This window comes from Miscanthus floridulus, chromosome 1 (assembly GCF_019320115.1).
Source record: "Miscanthus floridulus cultivar M001 chromosome 1, ASM1932011v1, whole genome shotgun sequence".
Lineage (NCBI taxonomy): Eukaryota > Viridiplantae > Streptophyta > Magnoliopsida > Poales > Poaceae > Miscanthus > Miscanthus floridulus.
The window spans coordinates 152,735,655-152,758,260 of NC_089580.1; the positions used below are offsets into that span (position 1 = coordinate 152,735,655).

At 46.1% G+C, this 22,606-nt stretch overlaps 1 pseudogene; it reads right to left on the bottom strand.

Annotated features, from left to right (window-relative positions):
- Positions 1-3,419: 3,419 nt before the first annotated feature.
- On the bottom strand, positions 3,420-15,688 carry LOC136465587 (transcription factor MYB44-like; annotated as a pseudogene).
- Between the last annotated feature and the right edge of the window lie 6,918 nt (positions 15,689-22,606).

Here is a 22,606-nt window from a genome sequence, read left to right on the forward strand (position 1 = left end):
CCGCGCGCGCTCCTGAAGGCCTCAGCGGTGCTCCGACGTCGAGCGGTGGATGGCGTGGGGAGTGCTCCGGCGTGGGGCGGTGCACGGGTGTCGGCGTCGAAGAATAGGAGCACGGGGCTGGGAACAGTGGTGCGGGGGGCGGTGGACGGTTGCTCCAATGTGGGGTGGTGCATGAGCCTCGGCGTCGAAGAAGAGGAGCGCGGGGCTGGGAATGGTGGCGCGGGGGGCGGTGGACGGGTGCTCTGGCGTGGGGCGATGCACGGGCGTTGGCATCGAAGAAGAGGAGCATGGGGAACGGTTGGCGTGGGGTTGAAATTTGGATAATTTCAACCCGCGGTGGCCTTTTATACCAGACCTCATCACTGCCGGTTCTAATTAGAAACCGACAGTGATGGGGGTACATCACTGCCGATTGTAACTAGGAACCGACAGTGATGGTGGTACATCACTGTCGGGCCATTCTTTAAACCAGCAGTGATTTCCGTGTAATGGTTACAGCATAAGTAACTTATCTTTTCCACTTCTTTCGAATACCTCCTATAGGCTCAACAGTTGACCCCACAACTTAGCCCCCGATACCTGTGTTGGAATCCCGGGTGGCCCAATTTTTTTGGTTTAATTTTATAATTTATTAAGCGGTCTAAAGGTCAAAAGGATAAAATAAATGTGTTGCATCCCTGAATCGAACCAAAGCCTACAACTTCCAAAGCAGTGGACAAACCATTGAGTTATCACCTGATTTCGGAAAGTTTGAAGGAATTTATTCCTTTGAGTGATTATATGTCCCTACTTTGCGCGTAGGCTCTTCAACTCCCTGGCCACGCTGGTTGTGTGGTTCCCATGAAGAGCCGCTATTTTAATTACCTGGTCCTCGGACTGGTCGTGGCCCTTCAGTTCCCCACAAAGAGACACCGTGTTTACCCAGGAGTCCATCGGCTGCTCGCTCCGGTTTCCAACGTAGGCGCGCTCCATCTTTCGAGGGGTGCGAGTTATTGCACCATGATCAGTTCCATCCACCGACACGCCAATATATAAGTCAGGCCCCCATGCAAATAGTCGGTCACCATTGCACCACCGTGTGTCAAGAAAGCAAAGCACCCTTCCCACGCACACCTCACCCTAGCCCTTGACCCGCCGCCACAATGCCTCGCCGTTTGAAGACAACATGGGCGATGTTGAACCCGTCGTCCTCACATCGCCCCTCGATGCCTCCACCAACATCGTTGTCATCCGAATCAGACCTCGAGGTGAACCTCGAGGACGATCCGGACCGTGAGACCACATCGGAGGAGGAACCAGAACCTCTTCCGGTGGAGGAGGTCGTCTTCAACTCGTTGGAGATGGCTCGGAAGGAGGAGGAGGACCAGCACCTCTACGCCATCACACAGAAGGAGACCGATAACTACATCCTGAAGCGCGTCATCAAGATCTACAAGGAGGAGGAGCGCCGCCGCGAGGAGCAGGTGCGCCACCACTAGGAGGAGGAGACCGAGCGGCATCTCGCGATGGACACGGAATGGTGCCGGCGTAGGGTTGAGCGAAAGAAGCACGAAGAGGAGCACCGGCAGCAGGGGGACGACGTATGCGGCAACATCGGTAGTAATTAGTAGCACTAGTGATTAATCTATGTCTTAGGTCGATGTAATAATTTACTGGTGCTGAAAAAACCATGTCATCGAATCCTTTGTTTGATCATCATCACCTTGGGTTGATACTTGCATTGCATGACCTTGTTTTATTTGCTTACATATTGGATGTTGCATTGTAGTATGACCTCGTTTTGCTTACATCGTCCCTTGGATTGTATGTGGCGATGCATCTTGGTCGTTGTCACGAAGACCGTAGTATATGATATGCTATGTACCGGAGATCGAGGGGGCCAACAAGACTGTTGCTCTTCTAGATAATACAGTATTGCAGCATGTCTGTCATCTGTCATGAAAACCGTGTTGTAAGTAGGAACCGACAGTGATGGGGGTACATCACTGCCAGGCCATTCTTTAAACCAGCAATGATTTTCATGTAGGGGTTATAGAATAAGTAACTTATCTTTTCCACTTCTTTCGAATACCTCCTACTGGCTCAACGGTTAAGACCCCGTAACTTAGCCCCCGATACCCGTGTTCGAATCCCGGGCGGCCCAATTTTTTTGGTTTAATTTTATAATTTATTAAGCGATCTAAAGGTCAAAAAGATAAAATAAATAAACCTTGGCACACATCATATACTAGCGCAACGGTTAAGTGTCTGAACTCTGTAGCCCGAGACCTAAGCTCAAACCCGAAGGCTGGCACAATTATTTTTTAATTTTTTATATATCACTGTCGGTTTTCAAAATAAACCGACAGTGATAACAAGTATCATTGTCGGTTTTTTTCTCATCACTGTTGGTTTTTTTAAAACCGATAGTGATGTTTATATATATTAAAAAAATCTTTTATACATGGGGAAATTGGCTGGTGGACACCCATAGTGGTGGTCGTTTGCTGGCGGACACCCAAAGTGGAGCTATATGCTAGAAGACACTCTGGTTTGTTGTAATTATGCCAGAGGACACCGCAGGCCGGTTTCCACTCGTTGAGGAGAGAGAAAATTTTAGTTTGGCATCCGGTGCCCCTGAGCCACATTTGGATCTAGTTGGACTAGCTAATAACCGACTCGATCCTGGTCTGGTTAACCAGCTCGTCTCGCGTGGAGTGAGAGAGGTGCTTCATCCTCGACCGGGTGTCGGCCTATGATAGTGAGCAGGTGCAGCAACATCTTCCACCCGAGCACGACGCCTACGTCGTGGATGTGTTGGAGTTCCGCCTCTTCTAGATCGAGCGCTGGGACTCCACCGCCGACGACAGCGGCCATCGAGAGACGTGGGTGGACTTCATGCGTAAGCGCAAGCTGTGGAAGAAGAAGGTTGCCGTCGCCGCGAGCCACTACAATCGTGACCAGAAGAAGGTTGCCATCGCTGCGAGCCACTACAACCTGTAGGTGAAGAAGAAGATTTTGGAGGAGGACTTCATCCAGAACAACCGCGCCATCAATGATAAGAAGGACCTACCGCGGGAGTACCTATCGGAGCTCTTCCACTCCATCTCCACCAATGCCATCACCGTTTTTAGCACGTCGTTGGCGGCGGTGGAGATGACGTGGAGCCGGTGGGCCAACCTGGTGAAGCGGTCGAGCGCACTGGAGCCCTTCATGACGTGCGACTTCAAGCACAAGCTAAGCCGGGAGGTGTTCATCGTGGTGTCGGGCCCCACCGTCACGACGCTGGCCACCATCTTCGACGACGCCGACGACGAGGAGACGTTGAACCAGTGCGTGGAGGGGCTGGTGTCCATGGTGCGCATTGCGCGGTATAGGCTGGAGGACGTGTTGGACGAGCTGCTCTGCTGCCTCTGCAAGTTCACCACGCTGCTCAACCCCTACGCCACCACGGAGGAGACGCTCTTTACCTTCAGCAACGAGCTCAAGCCATAGATGGCCACGCTCGCGCTCTTCACCATCGCCAACCGCTTCGGCGAGTCGGTGCGCGGTGCCTGGAAGAACGTCGTCGAATGCCTACTCGGTTGTGCTTGTGGCGGCGGGGGTGGCGGCGGCATCTGAGGAGGAGCTAGCTGTTGTGGCTGTATCTGTACAGGAGGTTGAGGTAGTGTCGGTGTCAACATTGTTGGGGATGGTTCGGGCTGCTGCTGGTCCAGCCCTAGCAGGGAGAGGGACAGCAACAAGGATGTCGCTGGAGGCGGCTACTGTGGAGCGGCAGAGAAGGTAGCCGCGGCACAAGAGACGGCGCCACCGGGAGCACGACCACACCGCCCACGCACGGCATGGGGCGATACACGTGCTGTTGCTGCTATTGGGAGGTGACGGTGGTAGCGACAGCGACAGCGGCAGTGGTTGTGGCTGATGGCATGACGGAGGGAAGGCTATGGTGGCTGGAGTCACTGAGGTCGGACCTGGATGGGCTTCCGAGGCGGAAGCAGAGGCCTAGGTGGCTGTTGCTGCTGGTGCGCTTGAGCGAGCGCTCGTCGTCGGCATCAGCACCACCACTTGGGTCGGCCGCCGCATTGCCGGTGGCGGTAGAGGCGGAGGCGGCGTAGTACTTGCGCTTGAGCGTAGAGTTCCAGTGGTTCTTGATGGCATTGTCGGTGCGGCCGAAGAGGAGGCGCGCAATGGTGGGCCACTTGTTGTCGAACCTAGCGTGCGCACGGAGGATGGTGTCGTCCTCCTTGGGCGTGAAGGGGCGGTGCTCCACCTACGGCGACAGCTGGTTGCACCACCGGAGGCAGCATGACTTGCCAGACCACCCCGGGATGGAGCGGCTGATGAGGGACCAGTTGCGGGCGTCGTGGCGGGCCACGAGCCGCTGCAGGGCCTCGTCCTCCTCGGGGTTCCAGGGGGCCTTGATCCGGTCCACGTCCGCCTTATTGCCGCCACTGCCAGCATCATTCAGCTCGAAGTTCCTGCTAATGATGCAGGAGATGATCCGGATCGAGGTACAAAACTACATGTTCGAGTCGGGCTTCGATCCGCGCACCGACAGCGCCGTGCACGCTGTGAGCAAGCTCAAACGTGGCTCAGGGGCACCGGATGCCCAAACTAAATTTTTCTCTCTCCTCAACCGGTGGAAACAGGCCCACGATGTTCTCTAGCATAATTACAACAAACCAGAGTGTCTTCTAGTATATAGCTCTACTTTAAGTGTCCGTCAGCAAACGACCACCACTGTGGGTGTCCGCCAGCCAATTTCCCCTTTATATATTGAATAAATAGAAGCATATGTATTCCTATGTTGAAATGGCTTGAAAATTTTTTGGCAACCTTGTACACCCAAATTAAGATTCCACACATGATCTTAGGTTTTTCTAATCATTTTTTTATTAATTATATTTTTCTGTGTACTGAATAAGACAAAAGAGGGTGAATTTCATCTTGGACCCAATAGATTTTTTTCATCCACCTCCACAAAATTCTTATCCCTAGGGCACATTAGATCATGTGTAAAAGTTTGACACCATTCTGGATCTTTTCGTGGGTAGACTCAGTTCAACCTATAATTAAACGGTCTCGTCGCGCGAAAATTCAATTAAACCTCAGAAAGTAGCAAACCATCTCTGGAAAATCCAAAACTTGGTGTTTCCTTCACACGTGGCATGTGCAAGCCTAAGAAAAAGTTTGAGAGCAATACAACATCGAAATGCATATGAACCACAGAAACTTTAATAACCTATGTGTATAGTAATGGTTCGATGAAAGGGCATATGTACCTCTGTGAAGCATATATACTTCACATATGTCGAAATAGCTTGAAATTTTTTTGGCAAGCTTGTACACCCAAATTAAGATCCCACATAGGATCTTAGGTTTTTATAATTATTTTTTTATTAATTATATTTTTTTGTGTGCTGAATGAGACAAAAGAAGGTTAATTTCATCTTGGACCCAGTAGATTTTTTCATCCACCTCCACAAAATTCTTATCCCTAGGGCACATTAGATCCTGTGTAAAAGTCTGGCACTATTCTAGATCTTTTCGTGGGTAGACTCAGTTCAACCTATAATTAAACAGTCTCGTCGCGCAAAAATTCAATTAAACCTCAGAAAGTAGCAGACCATCTCCAAAAAATCCAAAACTTGGTGTTTCCTTCACACGTGGCACGTGCAAGCCTAAGAAAAAGTTTGAGACCAATACAACACCGAAAGGCATATGAACCACATAAACCTTGATAACCTGTGTATAGTCATGGTTTGATGAAAGGACACATGTACCTCTGTGAAGCATGTATACTCCACCTATGTCGAAATGGCTTGAAATTTTTTTTGGCATGCTTGTACACCCAAATTAGGATCCCACATAGGATCTTAGGTTTTCCTAATCATTTTTTTATTAATTATATTTTTCTCTGTGCCGAATGAGACAAAAGAGGTGAATTTCATCTTGGGCCCAATAGATTTTTTTATCCACCTCTACAAAATTCTTATCCCTAGAGCACATTAGAGCCTGTGTAAAAGTTTAGCACCATTCCAGATCTTTTCGTGGGTAGACTCAGTTCAACCTATAATTAAACGATCTCGTCGCGCGAAAATTCAATTAAACCTCATAAAGTAGCAAACCATCTCCGAAAAATCCCAAACTTGGTGTTTCCTTCACACGTGGCACATGCAAGCCTAAGAATAATTTTGAGACCAATACGACACAGGAATGTATATTTCTAATTGCCCAACAAATATTACACGAATTACATGCATGACAATAATTAAACACACAAAGCCGTACATATTAAAATTAGAACCCAATTAAACTACGACCTTGAAAACCTAGCTAAATAAACATTAATTACTATCGGAATCACTGCCGGGATCGATCGGGCTACGCACACTAACATGCCTCTATAGCCATATATGGTAATTAATGTCACAGATTATGTATCCGCTTGTATCGATGAAGTCCAATGCCCGTATGAGCGCACTCTCTCATGCCTCACAATACCGAAAGAATGGTCGGTCATAGATGTAACCTACTGAACGACCACTGCCCCTGTTAGTAATCCTTATGCAGTACTGACGTCCTTCTATAGTAAGCTGGCTTAGGTTTCCATTACAGAAGTCCCAATCGTACCCGAGTTGCTCCGTAGCTTGGTCTAGAATGGCCCACAAGCCACATGCAGCATAGGTAAGGTCCTATAGCGTAATCTACATGTGGAGAAAAAAAATTTAGAGAATGTTATTATAATAATAAATAATAAATAACCCTGACTCAGGAATAAGTGACAATTTTACCACATCTGCATGGTTGTAGCTTGCAAACTATTCGCTTGCTTGCGGGACAGGGATATCACCAGCATTCAAAGCAAGTGCCTTGAAGTGCGAGAAATCAGGCACATCATAGCAAATACGTCGAAGTGCCTCTAAACAGATGTGCATGGCACTTAATTGGGCGCTTATCATGTCCGGGCTCTGTATTCCCGTCCCGTGGATATGGTTTTGATGATTTGAACCCCTCACAGGGATGAAAAAACTAAGTTCACATGTCCATAGTCGACCACTTGCATTAGATGTCATGTTCTCGACGATGAAGTCCAATGATGTTGGAAAATATTTCATACAATAGCTAGAACAGGGAACCGTGGAATGGCCACATTAGGAGCGAATGGCTCATCGCTAGGGTGGAAACCTGGTTCTTGTGGTGGGGGAGGTCCGTTGTTCATACCACCTGATCGATAAAATGCAAAAAAAATATGAACATAAAATATATGCACAAAAAATTCTTCCAAGTAAAATGTGGCAACATAATTAAATATAGATCGAATGCAAGGAATAAAAATATATATAAATGTAGAATGCAAAGAAACATGAATATAAATATAGATCAAATGAATATAGATAGAATATTGGAGAAGACAACATATTAATACCATTGAAAAATGCAGGAGCCATGACCAAATCACGTAGAGAGAGTGGATGTCTTGAGAAGTGAGAGTAAAACATGATAAATGAGATTGAGAGAGTTCGTGGGTGGGTGGGATCGATGTATGTGGTTGGCAGTTTGTTTTATATATGGGGGCATGGACATCACTGCTGTTTTTAAATAGAACCGACAGTAAAGGTGGCTATCACTGCCGGTTTCTAAATAGAACCGATAGTGAAGGTGCATATATGTAAAGGATATATTTATTTAGATACTATAGTGAGAAAGTTTTAACAAGAACGATATATTTATTTAGATAGTAATGAAATACATCAAAAACTTACAAAAAATTAGAAATAAGTTACATATACGACAACAAAGACCTTACACTAAAATTCCATATACGATAACAAAGACCTATTTGCGTACAGGTCAATGTTACCATCAATGTGTATCAACACATTATAATTTAACCACCTCAGTAGCATTCTTCTTGCACCAACTAGGGTTCAAACAACAGCACCGAGGTGGTCTACGAGCTATACCAGTTGGAGATGATAAGGTGGCATCGATGAATCCATGCCTCTGCTGTATATGGCCTTTTTCTTGGTACAGTCCAGAGCACATTGGATTTAGCTCGTCACCACAGCGGATGGCTCTGTGAACCTCATGGCATCTCCAATCTTTGGTGTTGCTCTATCTTCAGTAGCATTCTTCTAGTACCTCATGTGTGCACCATTTTGGTGGACTACGATGCATAACGATATCTGTGGTTTGCTGTGAGAGAAAAACATTGTATCATGACTGATAAGGCCTGGCTGAAACCAACATGCATGGAGATGCTAGCTCCTAGCCAAGGGCCATTTTATAAGGGCTAGCAGTCGTGGTACATTTTTATTTCTACACTAAAGTTGTCGGGGTAGGTGGAAGCAGTGTTCCAACTGTTGTGGTCATTGGAGCACTGTTGGCATGTGAGGAGTATCTACACATCACTGTCGGTTTTAGTTTAAAAACCGACAGCGAATTGGTCCTTCTGTGTTGGTTTGAGCAACCGACTGTGATAGAAACAATCACTGTCGGTTTTAAAACCAAAACCGGCAGTGAAGGGCCCTGCCGCCATCTTTTAGTAAAAAATATTAAAAAAACACTGTCGGTTTGGTGCCTGCCATCGCAGACTTTTGTAAAAAATATAAAAAAGTTTGGCCCGCTTGAGATTCGAGTAGGGTCGTGGGGTCGAGAGTGCGCGGCCTTAACCGCTGAGTTAGGATAGGGAGTTCGGTTAGAATAGTTTTATTTTTTTCTTTTATCCCATCGTAATGCACTACTAAATAATAATGCAAAATTAAAAAAAGTTTGACCCGCCTGGGATTCGAACGCGGGTCTCAAAGTACAGAGTGCGCGGCCTTAACCGCTGAGCTAGGATAGGGAGTTCGCTTAGTTTGCTTTTCTTTATTTATTTATTAATAGAAATAATACAGTTTGTTTATATTCTAAAATAACACAAAATTTTGTGTCTTGATTATTTAATTCTATGATAATTAATTAATGGTCTATAATTATCAAATAATAGTGTTTGTGAACATCATCTTAATATTTGATTACATAGTCAATAATTAAATTGTAGAGATGCGCACAAAATATAAATTAAATATTCAGTGTGAATTACTGACACATCTACATAATGATTACATAGTTAATAATATCTAACTATCTTTAGGTGCATCAACAATGAGGATCTCATTGTGATCAATTCGTACGTAAGCAGGTTCGTCACCCTCTTGAAGGATAGGTAGGGGTACATTCGCTCTGAATGGAGGCATTTCCTGATAGCCCCTATAGTCTTCTTCGTCCGTCACTCCATCGACACCGACAATTTTCCTTTTTCCTTCTAGGACTACTTTTAGCCTTCCTTTTGTCTTGTTGTCCCTTGCATAGAAGACTTGCATAACATCTCTTGCAAGGACAAAGGGGTCGTCTCTGTATGCGGTCTTAGTGAGGTCAACAGTAGTGAACCTTTCACTGTCAGTATTGATTTTCTCGAGCTGGACCCACTGACAGCGAAAAAGAGCTACCTTCAACAGAACATAGGCTAGCTCCCATATCTTCTCTATAAAACCATAGTATGTCGCCTGCACGTTGTCGTTTTTATCGTGAGCATCAAAACGAACACCACAATTTTGGTATGTGCTCTTTCCATCTTGCTTTTTTGTGTAAAATGTGAATCCATTGATCTCAAACCCTTGGTACTTAAGATATGTACTCGAAGGTCTCTTGGCTAAGGCATCCAGTTGATTACCCAACTTTATTCCAAGCAAGCGATGTCGCAACCAGCTGACAAATTCCTCCTTATGTTTTTTTATCCAGCCAAGCCTATGACTTGCTCAGATACAGAGTTTGCAGCGATTGTCTATGCTCATCAATGTATGGCATCACACCCTCGGCTTGCTGGAGAACAGCGAACTGTGCTTGTCTGAAAGAAACAAAGTCGTCTACTGTAACAGATTTCTCCCAGATCGTTCCTTTGCCACGTAGTCTTCCCTCATGACGAGATTCTAGAACTCCGACCCTTTTGATGTCCAGATAATATGTGTAGAACTCAATGGCCTACTCTGTTGACCATCCTTCAACCATGCCCCCTTCTGGCCTGAATCTGTTCCTAACATACCTCCTAAAAACTTTCATCAATCTTTCGAAAGGGAACATCTGATGCAGGTACATTGGGCCAAGGGCTCTAATTTGATCAACAAGATGAATGAGCAAATGCAATGAGATATCAAAGTAAGTCGGCGGGAAATGCATCTCAAGCCTAACGAGAGTTTTGGCTATATCCCGCTGCAGCTGCTCTAGCGTGGACACATCAATGACCTTTTTTGAGATCGCGTTGAAGAACGAGCAAAGCTTTATGATTGGGGCACGGACCTTTGGGGGGACGATACCACGCAGGGCAATAGGGAGCAGTTGAGTCATAATGACATGATAGTCATCGACCTTCATAGGGTCATAGTTGAACTTGAGTTCTCTCATGTTCACTAGCCTCTTCGGGTTCGCACAGTAGCCTGTCGGGACTTTGAGTTCAATGAAGAAAGAAATAAGCTCACGCTTTTCTTCCTTCTTCAATATCCATGACGCAACCAGAAGTTCAAACTGACCATTCTCGAGCTCCACGGGATGTAGGTCCTTCCTGATTCTCAAGTGTTGCATGTCTAGGCGTGAGGCTAGTGAATCCTTCGATGTCCCCCCGGTGTCCAAGGTGTTAAGAGTGTTAGCGCACACGTTTTTAGTGATGTGCATAGGATCAAGACAGTGGCATACACTCAGAAATGGCCAGTAAGGTAGTTTCTAGAAAACCGATTTTTTTTCTTCCAAACGCTCCCATCAGGCGCTGCTACTGCATTGTCCCCCCTTCCTAAGGACAACCTCCAGTTTATTGAGTTCTCGAAGTATCGCAGGCCCGTCTCGATATTTTGGAGCTAAGAGTTTCTTAATAGTACCGTTGAAATCTTTTCTATTCCCGTGGTAAGAGTGATCCTTAGGTAGGAACCTACAATGTCCCATATAAACTATCTTTGAGTTATTTGGCAGATTTACCGCATCGGTGTCGTCCAAGCACTCGACACATCTAGTATAGCCTTTTGTCTTCTCTCCAGACAACGAACCTCGACCTGGTAGGTCGGTGATTGTAGCGATAAGTACTCCCTTGATCGTGACATGTTCTTTTTTGTACTCATCCCAAACATCCGGCACACCCTTTTCAAACATCTCCACCAGTTCATCGATCACTGCTTCTAGAAACACATCGATGTCATTCCTAGGTTGTCTTGGCCCTTGGATCAGTAGTGACATCTGAATGTACGACCGCTTCATACAGACCCAAGGTGGAAGGTTGTATATACAGAGCGTCACTGGCCAGGTGCTATGATTGCTTCTAACCTGATCGAAATGATTCATCCCATCTGTGCTCAAAGCAAACCAAAGGTGCCTTACCTCTCCACCGATGTCCTTATAGAACATAGTATTGAAAGTCCTCCAGTCATGCCCATCAACGGGGTGCCTCATCATTGTATCTTTCTTACGCTCTTCGCCATGCCAGCGCAACAGCTTGGCTGACTTTGCACATGCATACAGCCTATGCACCCGGGGAGCTATAGGGAAATACCAAATTACCTTTACGGGACCTCCTTTGGTCTTGGTACCCTTATCTGACGGCCCTTCCTTGTACCGTGGAGCTTCACACTTGGGGCACTTGTCCAAATCTTTGTATTTTTCTCCATGGTATAATATGCAATCATTGGAACACGCGTAGATTTTTTCAACCTCGAGGCCGATGGGGCAGATCATTTGCTTGGCCAAATGTCTTTTCTGACAACTCATTTTTTTCTGAGAGCATTTTCCTTATTATACCTAACAACTGATCGAAGCCTTTATCACTCAGTCCGTTTGTCGATTTGAACTCTAACAGCATGATGTTGGCTTCCAGTTTGCTCATTGGACAATTCCTATACAATGATGTTTTACCATCTTGTCTCATTTTCTCTAGCTTTCTCAGCTGTCTTTTACTAAGACATTCGATCTCTACATTACGTAGCAACTAAGAAATGCCATCATTATCCTCTGTGTCGTCAGCTAGCGTGTTCCTAAACACATTATTAATTATGGCCATAGGTTCCGTGTTGACACCGGGTTCCTCATCAACATCGTGGATGGCTACGTCAGGCATGTCCACATCATCATCGTTTTCCTACAGAAAATTCACACCAACCTCGCCATACATAGTCCATATCATATAGTTTGGCATGAACCCCCTGATAATCAAGTGCGATCGTATAGACTTAATTTGACAAAAGTTCCTATGATTTTTACAATCTTTGTATGGCAGAAGACAGGGTTCGCATTCCTAGCATGGGCTTTGGCATCGGTGATACACTGGCTGACGCCATGCATGTACCGCTTGTCCGTTCGGGACAGATGCATCCACTCTCGATCCATCTCTCCATAAAAAAATACTGAGACAGTAATTACAAAGAATTAATAAGAAATCAAGCTTCATGAACAACAATTATAGCTCGAAAGTAGCATTTTTGGAAAACATTATTGTACACTAATTATTGAAAGATTAAAATTGGTAGCCCCGGCCCTGTAAATTAAAAATCGTAGTAAAAAACAATTATTGCACAATATTGAAGAACAACTATTCTACTTTATTTCTAAGAACTAATTATAGCATCACATACTAACAATGATGATCTTGACCACCATGGAATAATTAGCTAGGAATTTAAATGTGTTCATAGACACCAACCTTTTGGATAATGGATTCACCATAATTTGAACCTTGCACAAATGTCCAATTGGAAAAGTGCTCTCTAGAATGGAGAAAGAACTAGAATGAGAATCGAGCAATGTAGCCATCAAAACAAAGCTAATTAAACAACAAAATCAAAGGAGTGAATGTTTGTTACTAACCTTAAACCAAAAAGATCAAGCCATTCTTCAAAATCCAAGCACTAGCTTTATGGTGAAGAGCAGCCACAACAATAAAGGGAAGGATCCAAACGCACGCCTCTGTTCTCGGGATTGAAGAGAGGAGGAAAAAGAGGACGGCTGCAACCTTTTTATGTTGTAGGCTTATCACCATCGGTTCTTGGCTAGAACCGATAGTGATAGAGCTAAATCACTGTCGGCTCTTGGCTTAAACCGGCAGTGATGAGTACCCGCCAAAACACTGCCGATTGAACCCATAAACCGACAGTGATGTGGTCCTTCACTGCCGGTTTTAGCCTAGCACCAATTATTTTTTTCATTTTCAAGCTCATAACCGGTAGTGAAGGCACATCACTGCCGGTTCTCACAAATCCGGCAGTGATGATATCGGCAGTGATGTGTAAATCTGGCGTAGTGAACAAAGCATATGGAACTTCTTGTAGCTCAGAAAACTTCAACAAGATAGTGCACTAGAACCTATCTTTAGATCCAAAATGTTCAAATTTAAAATATTATTTGGACAGCAAAAAGAATAAGAATATTCAGTCTTGTACCATGGTAGCCTGATCTTACCATGTCATTTTCTTCTTCCAAAATAAACAAAACTATACAGAAATCACATATTAAAAATAACTATGGAAGAGTACTTGCTGAATCAAAATGCTGCTGCGCGACGCAAGAGGATACCAATGTGTTTGCTTGCATTATCATCGATGTACACTTGTAGTTGCAGGGAAGATTATTCAAACAAAATTCAGTGTACTAGCACTCTATTTAAGGGTAAATAAATTACCTAAATCAGTTTGATATAGGCTACGGCAACATTATGCAGAACTAGAGAAAAAAATAAGATAATAATCTTACCATGCATTTTCTTTTCCTGAGGCATGTCAGAATGTGTCATCTCTTTCTTGTGTCAGCTTGTGAGTAATTAGATAATAGAGTTGTCTGCATCAGTGGGATATAGCATAACAAATTAGATCAAAAAGTTAGCTGAGAAAGGCATTATCTATTCAAATAATAAAAATACTTGAAACTATCTCCATACTTTGCAGATCTGGCCTTTTCAAACAAGGAATATTAAGACAATAAGCACGCTTTTAGGTGGTACATTATTTAACTTTTCCCTCACGTATATGGCCAGATACTTAACTATTGAATAAGGAACATTGGAGATGGATCTCGTTGGGGTTGTGTGCCTTCATGTCATGGATCCGTCGGATCTGCCATCTTCCTCCATGGGCAAGTACCTTGTGCATGGCTGCCACGCCATGGACCTGCGTGGGGAGGAGAAGGGGCTCACCTTACTGGATCCCACCATAGACATGTGTGGGGAAAACTAGAGGAGCAGGGGCTCACCTCGCTGGATCCAGGGGAAGTGAAGCCGCTGTTGACATTGCCTGCGTTGGGCCACCCTTCGTTGGAACCTCACCCGCTCATGGCTGCTGGATCTGCCACATCCAGAATCTCTTCCATGACCCTGTGTGGGAAGCAAAGGGAGAAGCTGTGAGACGGAACAGAGAGAGGGAGCAAGGTGCTTACCTCGGACACGCATCGGCGGCATCCTCGCCTGGGTTGCGTTGTGCTCCGGCCGGCCGCCGCCGTCTTTCTGAGAGAGAGGAGAGGGCGAAAAACGGGGAGATAGGAAGAGTCCGCCCAAGTGAAAGGATAAGGACGGGGAATTTTTTTACTTACGCGGGGTGCGTGGCCGCCGTGAGCCTGGTTCAGCGCCATTCTTTTCATCCCCTCTGTCTAACACGTGGGCTATACCAAGGCTCGGAGCACGGGGTCTTATTTTTCGGGAGCGCCTAGAAATGGACATAGCAGCGACCGGTAATAGCCGTCTCTACATACCAGCCGCCCCTACAAATCGATGTATTTATAGGGGCGGCTCGTATTACCAGCCGTCCCTACTGTGTCATTTGTAGGGGCGGCTGCTGTGCTGAAGCCCGAGCACGTCACTGTAGGGGCTGCTCCAATGCCAACCGCCCTAAAAAAACTCCGTTGCTACAAATTATTTTTCACGTAGTGTGTGCCTAGCTCCGGCCCCACACCGCTCAAACTGTTGTCGCCCGGTCGCGCGTCCATGCACGGGGTCTTCTTTTGCGCCCACTATTGGAAAATAGCAATAAGGCCCCGTTCGCTGGTTCGAATCTTGGCTGAAACTGGCTGAAAAATATTGTTCCAGCTGAATTGTTGTGAGAGAATTCATCGGGACTCGTATTTGGGTCATATTTGTTGAAGATAGTTTATAAATCCTACCAGCTGACTCCTCGGTCCTAGACCGCCGCACGGTTTCGTGATGCAACGAAGCAGCTCGTTATGACTTTCTGATTAGTGGCCGTTTATTAATTGCCTGTGAGTGGCAACGTTTGAAGCATGTATTGGCCGGTTTATTAATTGTTTGTGAGTAGCAACATTTGGAGCATGTCACTACTACAGGAATGAATTTGCGCAGTGTGGCCAAAACACGCTCCGTGGCGGGCACCTTTTTTGCCCGCCACGGTTAACCGGTGGCCGGCCAGCGAGGCCGGCCACCGGGGCGCCCGCTGCGGGAAATTGGTTTACCGCGGCGGGCGACCTTACCTGCCCGCCGCAGAAAATCGTTATTTACCGCGGCGGGCGGTATTAATAGCCCGCCGCGGTTAATACGGTTTACCATAGCGGGCGCTTTAAACTGCCCGCCGCGGTAAAGACTTGATTTACAGAGGCGGGCGTTTTATGTTGCCCGCCGCGGTAAATCCTGTACATATACAGACCTCAGACCCTCCTTCTTCTCCACGGGTCTTTCTCTCTCAAAACTCATGGGGGGAGGCTTTGCCCTAAAATTTGAGGAAACTTTTGATTTGAGTTGAAGGGCTTGGATTTGAGGGAGGAGGACATCATAAGAGGTTCATAAAGGCTCTCCCTCTCTCCTTCCATCCTCTCTCTTTATTTCCATCACCTAGAGTTCTCTTTAGATCTAGATCTAGATCTAGATCAATTTTAATGGAAAAAATGATGTCATGTATTTCTTTAACTTTAGATTCATCATAGATGCATGCTTCATCTTTCACATCGTCATTTCCTCTCTTTTTCATGATTTTGGACGTAAAAATCATCAATTTCTACTAATTCTTCTTTATTTAATGTTGATTGTGATGGATAATGTTTGCAGATACGATGGATAGATCGGAATGGATGTACCGGATCGATAGAGTGAATGATCCGCAGTACCTCTTTGAATTAAGGAAGTTTATTGCGGCTGGTAAAGCTCACCGTGAGAGACTGAAGCGGATGACAACCATATGTCCATGTTCTCGTTGCAAGAACCTAAAAGCCCACCGAGACAGCGAGATGCAAACTCATTTGATCATGTATGGTTTCATCGAGGGCTACACAGTCTGGACATTTCACGGCGAAAGAGTTGGTGCGAGTGGCGCTGCATCTGGAGTTACCTCTTCGACGCCAACGACGACAGCACCACCGGTGAATAAAGATCCTTCCGCAGCAGCTGCGCCAGCCGACAGTGATAACAGTTGTCGTGATTACATCACGGTGGATGATGTAATGCAAGACATGGCCGACGAAGCTGGCGACGGTGTTGATGGTCAGGATACTGTGAGCCAACCTGAGGATGTGCAGCTTGTTGAAGATCTAGTCAAACACTTCGATGAAGACGACGTTGTGTTGGGTTGCCCAAAGTGGTTGGAGAATTTCAGAGAGTTGAAACAGGCGGCAGTTGATCCTCTCTATAAGGACGGCGGCGATTGTCCAAAGGACTGCACGGCGCTCCGTTTTAACCTCCATATGTTGATGTTGAAGGCTCGTCATGGTTGGTCTGACACTAGCTTCAATGAGTTGTTAAGCTACCTTGCCACCACGTACCCAACGGCTAACAAGGTGCCCGCCAATACTTATCGGGCCAAGAAGCTGATCCGGCCAGTGGCGATGAAGCTTAGAAAGTTTGATGCATGCCCTAACCACTGCATCCTGTATCGGGGCAATGAGTATGAGAATTTGACGAGTTGTCCGCACTGCGGCTTTAGTCGGTACAAGAAAAATGCTGGTTGTCGCGTGGATGCAGAAGACGAGGGAGGCTTGCGGGGTGGTCGGAAGAAGAACAAGAAGGGGGCAAAGAAGAGCAGTGTGGCCAAACAGATCTCGGCTCAGCAGGACGATGAAGAAGAGGGTTACACGCATAGGAAAAGTCCAGCACTGTCGGTGTGGTACCTGCCCATGACCGATCGCCTGCGTGCAATATTCGGGAACCCGGACGATGCCAAGCTCATGTCCTGGCATGCATCTGTTGACCGCCTAAACGACGATGGCAAGCTACGGCACCCATCCGATGGCAAGCAGTGGAAGGATTTCGACAAGGCCTACCCGGAGTTTGGCAAGGAGCCCAGGCATGTTAGGTTCGCGCTAAGTACCGACGGGATGAACCCGTTCGGTGAGCTTAGCAGCTCGCACAGCACTTGGCCCGTCATGCTCACCATGTACAACCTACCTCCCCATCTATGTCAGAAGCGTAGGTACCTTATGCTGACCATGCTTATCTCCGGACCGAAGCAGCCCGGCAACGATATAGATGTGTTCCTAGAGCCGTTCATGGAGGAAATGAAGATACTATTTGATGTTGGGGTCTAGATGGTGGATGCATCCCGCAAGGAGAAGTTCACACTAAAAGCAATCATCTTTGTCACCATCACCGATTACCCCGGTCTCTTCTCACTATCGGGGCAGATCAAAGGGAAGACCGGCTGCGTAATTTGTATCGACGAGACCTGCTACACTTACCTTAAGGGATCCAATAAGATGGTGTACACGAGGCACAGACGGTTCCTCACCAAAAATCATAGGTATAGAAGAAGTATTATGAACAAATACTTTGACAATCAAGATGAGCCGCAGCGTGATCAAATGACGCAGACTAGTTGGGGAACAAAGGTGTATGAGATGGTCAAGGACATGGATCAGGTGGAGTTTGGAAAGAAGAAGAAGCCGCCTAAAGAGGGGCCCAAGCAGACAAGGAAGCGAAAGCGGGACCAGACGGAGGAAGTCCCCGCCGCCGTACCTTTCAAGAAGATGTCAATTTTCTTCAAGTACCTGTCGTATTGGAAAACACTGAATACACCCCATGCCATCGACTGCATGCACCTGGAGAAAAATGTCTTCGAAAGCACGATCGGTGTCCTGCTGGACATCAAGGGCAAGACAAAGGATGGTATTAAGTCACGGACGGATCTTGTCAATCTGGGCATCAGGCCGGACCTTCACCCGGGACCGCCTTAGAATGGTAAAGTCGATATCCCGGGTGCGGCCTGCAACCTAACGCAAGACGAGAGGACGGCTTTTCTTAAGTTGCTTAGGGGTATCAAGGTGCCGACTGGTTTCTCTTCCAACATCAAGAGCCTGGTCTCCATGAAAGACCTCATAATGACCGGCTACAACTCACACGACTGCCACGTCATGCTGACGGTGTTCCTACCAATTGCGATTAGGGCTATCCGTCCAGAGTACGTGAAGATGGTCATCACACGGATGTCATACTTCTTTAATCGCATCACTCAAAGGTCATTGATAAGGCTGAGCTGCCTGCCCTTAAGGAGTTCATCGCGGAGACCCTTTGCCAGCTCGAGATGTGCTTTCCACCATCTTACTTTGATATTATGCCACACCTAATGATGCATATGGTCGATCAGATCCATCAACTAGGCCCCGTGTACCTACACCAGATGTGGACGTACGAGCGGTTCATGTCCACCCTCAACAGATACGTCCATAACCGCGCTTACCCGGAGGGCTCTATGATCGAGGCATACACAACGGAGGAGGCCGTGAACTGGTGTATGAGGTACATAAGAGATGGGAGGGTGATTGGGTTGCCTGTCCATCACCACGAAGGCAAAACCTCAGGAATGGGGTGCACAGGCCGAAAAGTGCGCACCGATGTGCCAAACCGAATGGTGCAAGAAGCTCATTACAGCATCCTTCATCAGTTAGTGAGCATGGAGAAATATATTGAAAAGAACCTGGAAGAGATCCGCGCCGCTAATGATGGACAACGCACGGAGGCATGGGTCCAGAACCATCACAAGAGCAATTTCGTAGACTGGCTCAAAGAGCAACACATACCCCTTGAAGGATGCCCTGATGAAGATACGGAGACCGTTAAGAGGCTTGTGTTAGGCCCATCCAGCCAAATCACCACGTGGCAAGGGTATGACGTCCAGGGCTACAGGTTCCACACGAAAGACAAGGACAAGAAGAGCTCGGCACAGAACTGCGGTGTTCGATACGAGGGCGAAGAAGAGTACACGGGCCAGAGGAGGCAATACTATGGGCAAGTTGAAGAAATATGGGAACTTGACTACGGCCAGAACCTACGCATAACCGTCTTCCATTGCCAGTGGGTCAAACCGAATGCGGTTGCAGTGGACAGTTATGGGCTAACCACCGTGGACCTCAAAAGTATCGGCTACAAAGATGACCCGTGGGTACTAGCAACCAATGTCGCACAAGTGGCCTACTATATATATGCAGAGGACCCAAAAAGGCATGTGGTTGTGTCCGGAAAGCAGCGGATTGTGGGAGCTGATGGGGTGCAGAGTCCCGAACAATACAACAACTACGCAGAGCTCGAGCTTTTTACCGATCACCCAAAGAAGATCAAGGCCGTCGAGGACCGATTCAACAAGTCCAGGATGATGCCGTGGGCCCGCCCCGATGGTGAGAAGAGGACGGTGAAAGCACCTGCACCAAAATGATTTATGTATCCCAGAGACATATATATATATGTAATAATGTAGTGGACTCTATACGTATCCCAGAGACATATATATAATAATGTATCTTAGAGACTCTATATGTAACAATCCCAGATACTCTATATGCATACTCTATAAAAGAGGATAAGATTCTTAAGTGTGCTACAAAAGTCAAGTAATAAAAAGCCAAGGGACCTCAAAAGTATAGACTAATGAATATAGCTAATGAATTAGCTAATGAATTATGTTAGTATAGACTAGTTTCATCTTCATGAGACTTAAAATACCTAATGAATTCTGAACTGATGATCTTTACCGCGGCGGGCATATAACAGCGCCCGCCGCAGTTAATAGATTAACCGCGGCGGGCAACTTAACAGACCGCCGCGTTAAACATTTCCCGCGGCGGGCTGTTACGTTGACCGCCGTGGTTAATCTCAACCTATATAAGCCGTCCCCACCCTCAACATCTCGGCGGTCTTTCGCGCGGTTCAGTTTTACCCCGAAGGGCTGCCAAAATCTCACGCCGCCGCCGCCGGGCTCCACCGCCGATTGAGCTCCTCCGCGCACCGACCCCCGCCCCCGTTCTCCTCCCCGTGCCCTGTCCGCGCCCCCGTCCTCCTCTCCCTTGCCCGCGCCCCGCCCCCGTGCTCTCGAGTCTCTCGACTCGGCTGCTCACCGGAACCCTAGCACCTCGCAGTGACTGGATCCTACCGCCGCCACCATCTCGAGTGCTCCCTTCTCGCCCACGGCCGTGCTCACGTAGCCCGGCCGGCGTCACCGCCGGAAAGGTGTAGGCAGAGCAGCGGCGGCGTGCTGCACCGCCCCCGGGCCCCGGCTGTCTTGCGCCACCACCCACGGCTTGTAGGGCGCAGGCTGGTGGCCGGAGCTCCGTTCCTGCGGTCGGGCCTTCAAGGTTGCACTCCTATTCGTCTGCTCTGGTACAGCTGCAACCTACAATTTGGTACATTTCTCTCCTGTCTTACTCCTTAATTTCCAATTCCAACTGTTGTTTAGTTGATTCAGAAAAAAATTTAAGTTTGTTAATCGATTGGAACCTAATCCATTTGGCTTGTGAATTTATCTGCAATGATTTAGAAAGACTTAGTTCCAGCAAAAAAGACACCCCTATTCACAAGTTCACAACTCTTCCTTGCTGGACTTCACCCCCCTTAAAAAAACATATTCTGGCATAGACAAATCAACCAGTTCTGCTATTGGTAGAACCTAATCCTCAGAAAATAAATTAACCAATTTGATAGAAACAATCATCAATCTAAAATAGGAAGAAATTGAAAGGTGGTGTCTGTCCTCCAGCTATATGCGTCTACAATTTGATAGTAACACAGGAGGATGAGAAATGACAGAAAACGTGGAGGCAAAGTCATCAGATTTTTTGTGTTCCAATGCCAAAGCACCATTGCGCCAATACAGGGTATTAAAACTGATAATCATTCATTAGATGCAATAACAAAAGATAAGATTCATCTACTGGAACTTATAATGCGCCCTGAAGAACAATATGCCCAATTTGTTACATGTATATTATGGAATTTTCTAGTTTTTCACTAACAGCCATCACAATCCTAGGCATGAAATCCTAGTGCTAACAATCCTAGTATTCAAATCCTTGTAATGGATCAAAACTCTGTTAAAAAAACTAGAGGGGTGAATCACAGTAGTTAAAAAAGGTGAGGTAATAATGTCATCACTTGTTCTAACCGTCTAATATTTAGAGCTTCATTAAATTTCAGGTTTGAGAACTTAATTAAGTTACAAGAACACAGCAAAAAGGAATCAATTATCAAAAGTACTATGAACTAGAAAAGGTAGCAATAGAAAAGAATCTTCACTCAATCTGTTGTGCACAAAATGCTTGCAATTTGTTATCAAAATTCTGATAGTGTCATACAAAAATACAAGACTGAAATTTCAATACTGCTCTGAAATTCAGTACACTAATATTCCATGCTTGTCATTGGCAGTTTGGCATTGCCTCTCTTGCTTGTCATTGGCAGTTTGGCATTGCCAATTGCCATTATGCCCATTAATCCACTGCCTGCACTCTACTACCTACACTCTACTGTCTACTGCCTACACTCTATAGCTTGATGCAAATTTTTTGATTTGTGAAAGTTTTTTGAGATGGCTAGCTACTACTTATCCCCTTACTGGTACTCTACTACTTGATGCTTTTGGTGAACCGTAGCATTTGAATTCAATTCTTTTTGCTGCCTATGATGCCAAAGAAATTTATGACAAAATTCTGAGCATATGCCACTGCCTATGATGCACCTTGCCTTTAAACTAATTCTGAGCTAAATTTGTGAGAATTTTGAGATGAATTGGTCACTCTGCTGCAATTTTGCCAAATTTGATATAATTTGTGAGAATTTTGAGATGAATTGGTCACTCCCTCCTTTACTACTAGTATATACTACTACTACTGCCTACCTCTACTTCCTCCTGTACTACTACTAGTATACTACTACTACTGCCTACTACTTTCTAGTAGTATACTACTACTAGTATACTACTACTACCTACTACTACTCCCTCCTCCTCTACTCCTCTACTCCCTCCTATACTACTATTCTACTACTGCTGCTCCTGTTTTTGATTTGTGAAAGGTTTTTATTTAATGGGGCTGCTTCCTTTTTTGGCATATGCAATGATGAACTTTTAAACTTATTGCTGAGGCAGTGGCATATGCAATGATGTGAACCCTTTTATGCTGAGGCAGCGGCGATGATGATCGAGTGCCCCCGCTAAACTAGGATGGCTTGTATACCAGATACAAGCAACCAGTTTAAAAGCGATGTGATGACAATGGGGCAAATCTGAGCCAACTACTACTACTTTACTACTCTAGTACTACTCTACTTTACTACTCTATAACTGTGTCTATACAACTGAAATATGTATTCATTGTAGCTTTCCAATGGCGGAGGAACCGATAAGCGAATGGCGCGACC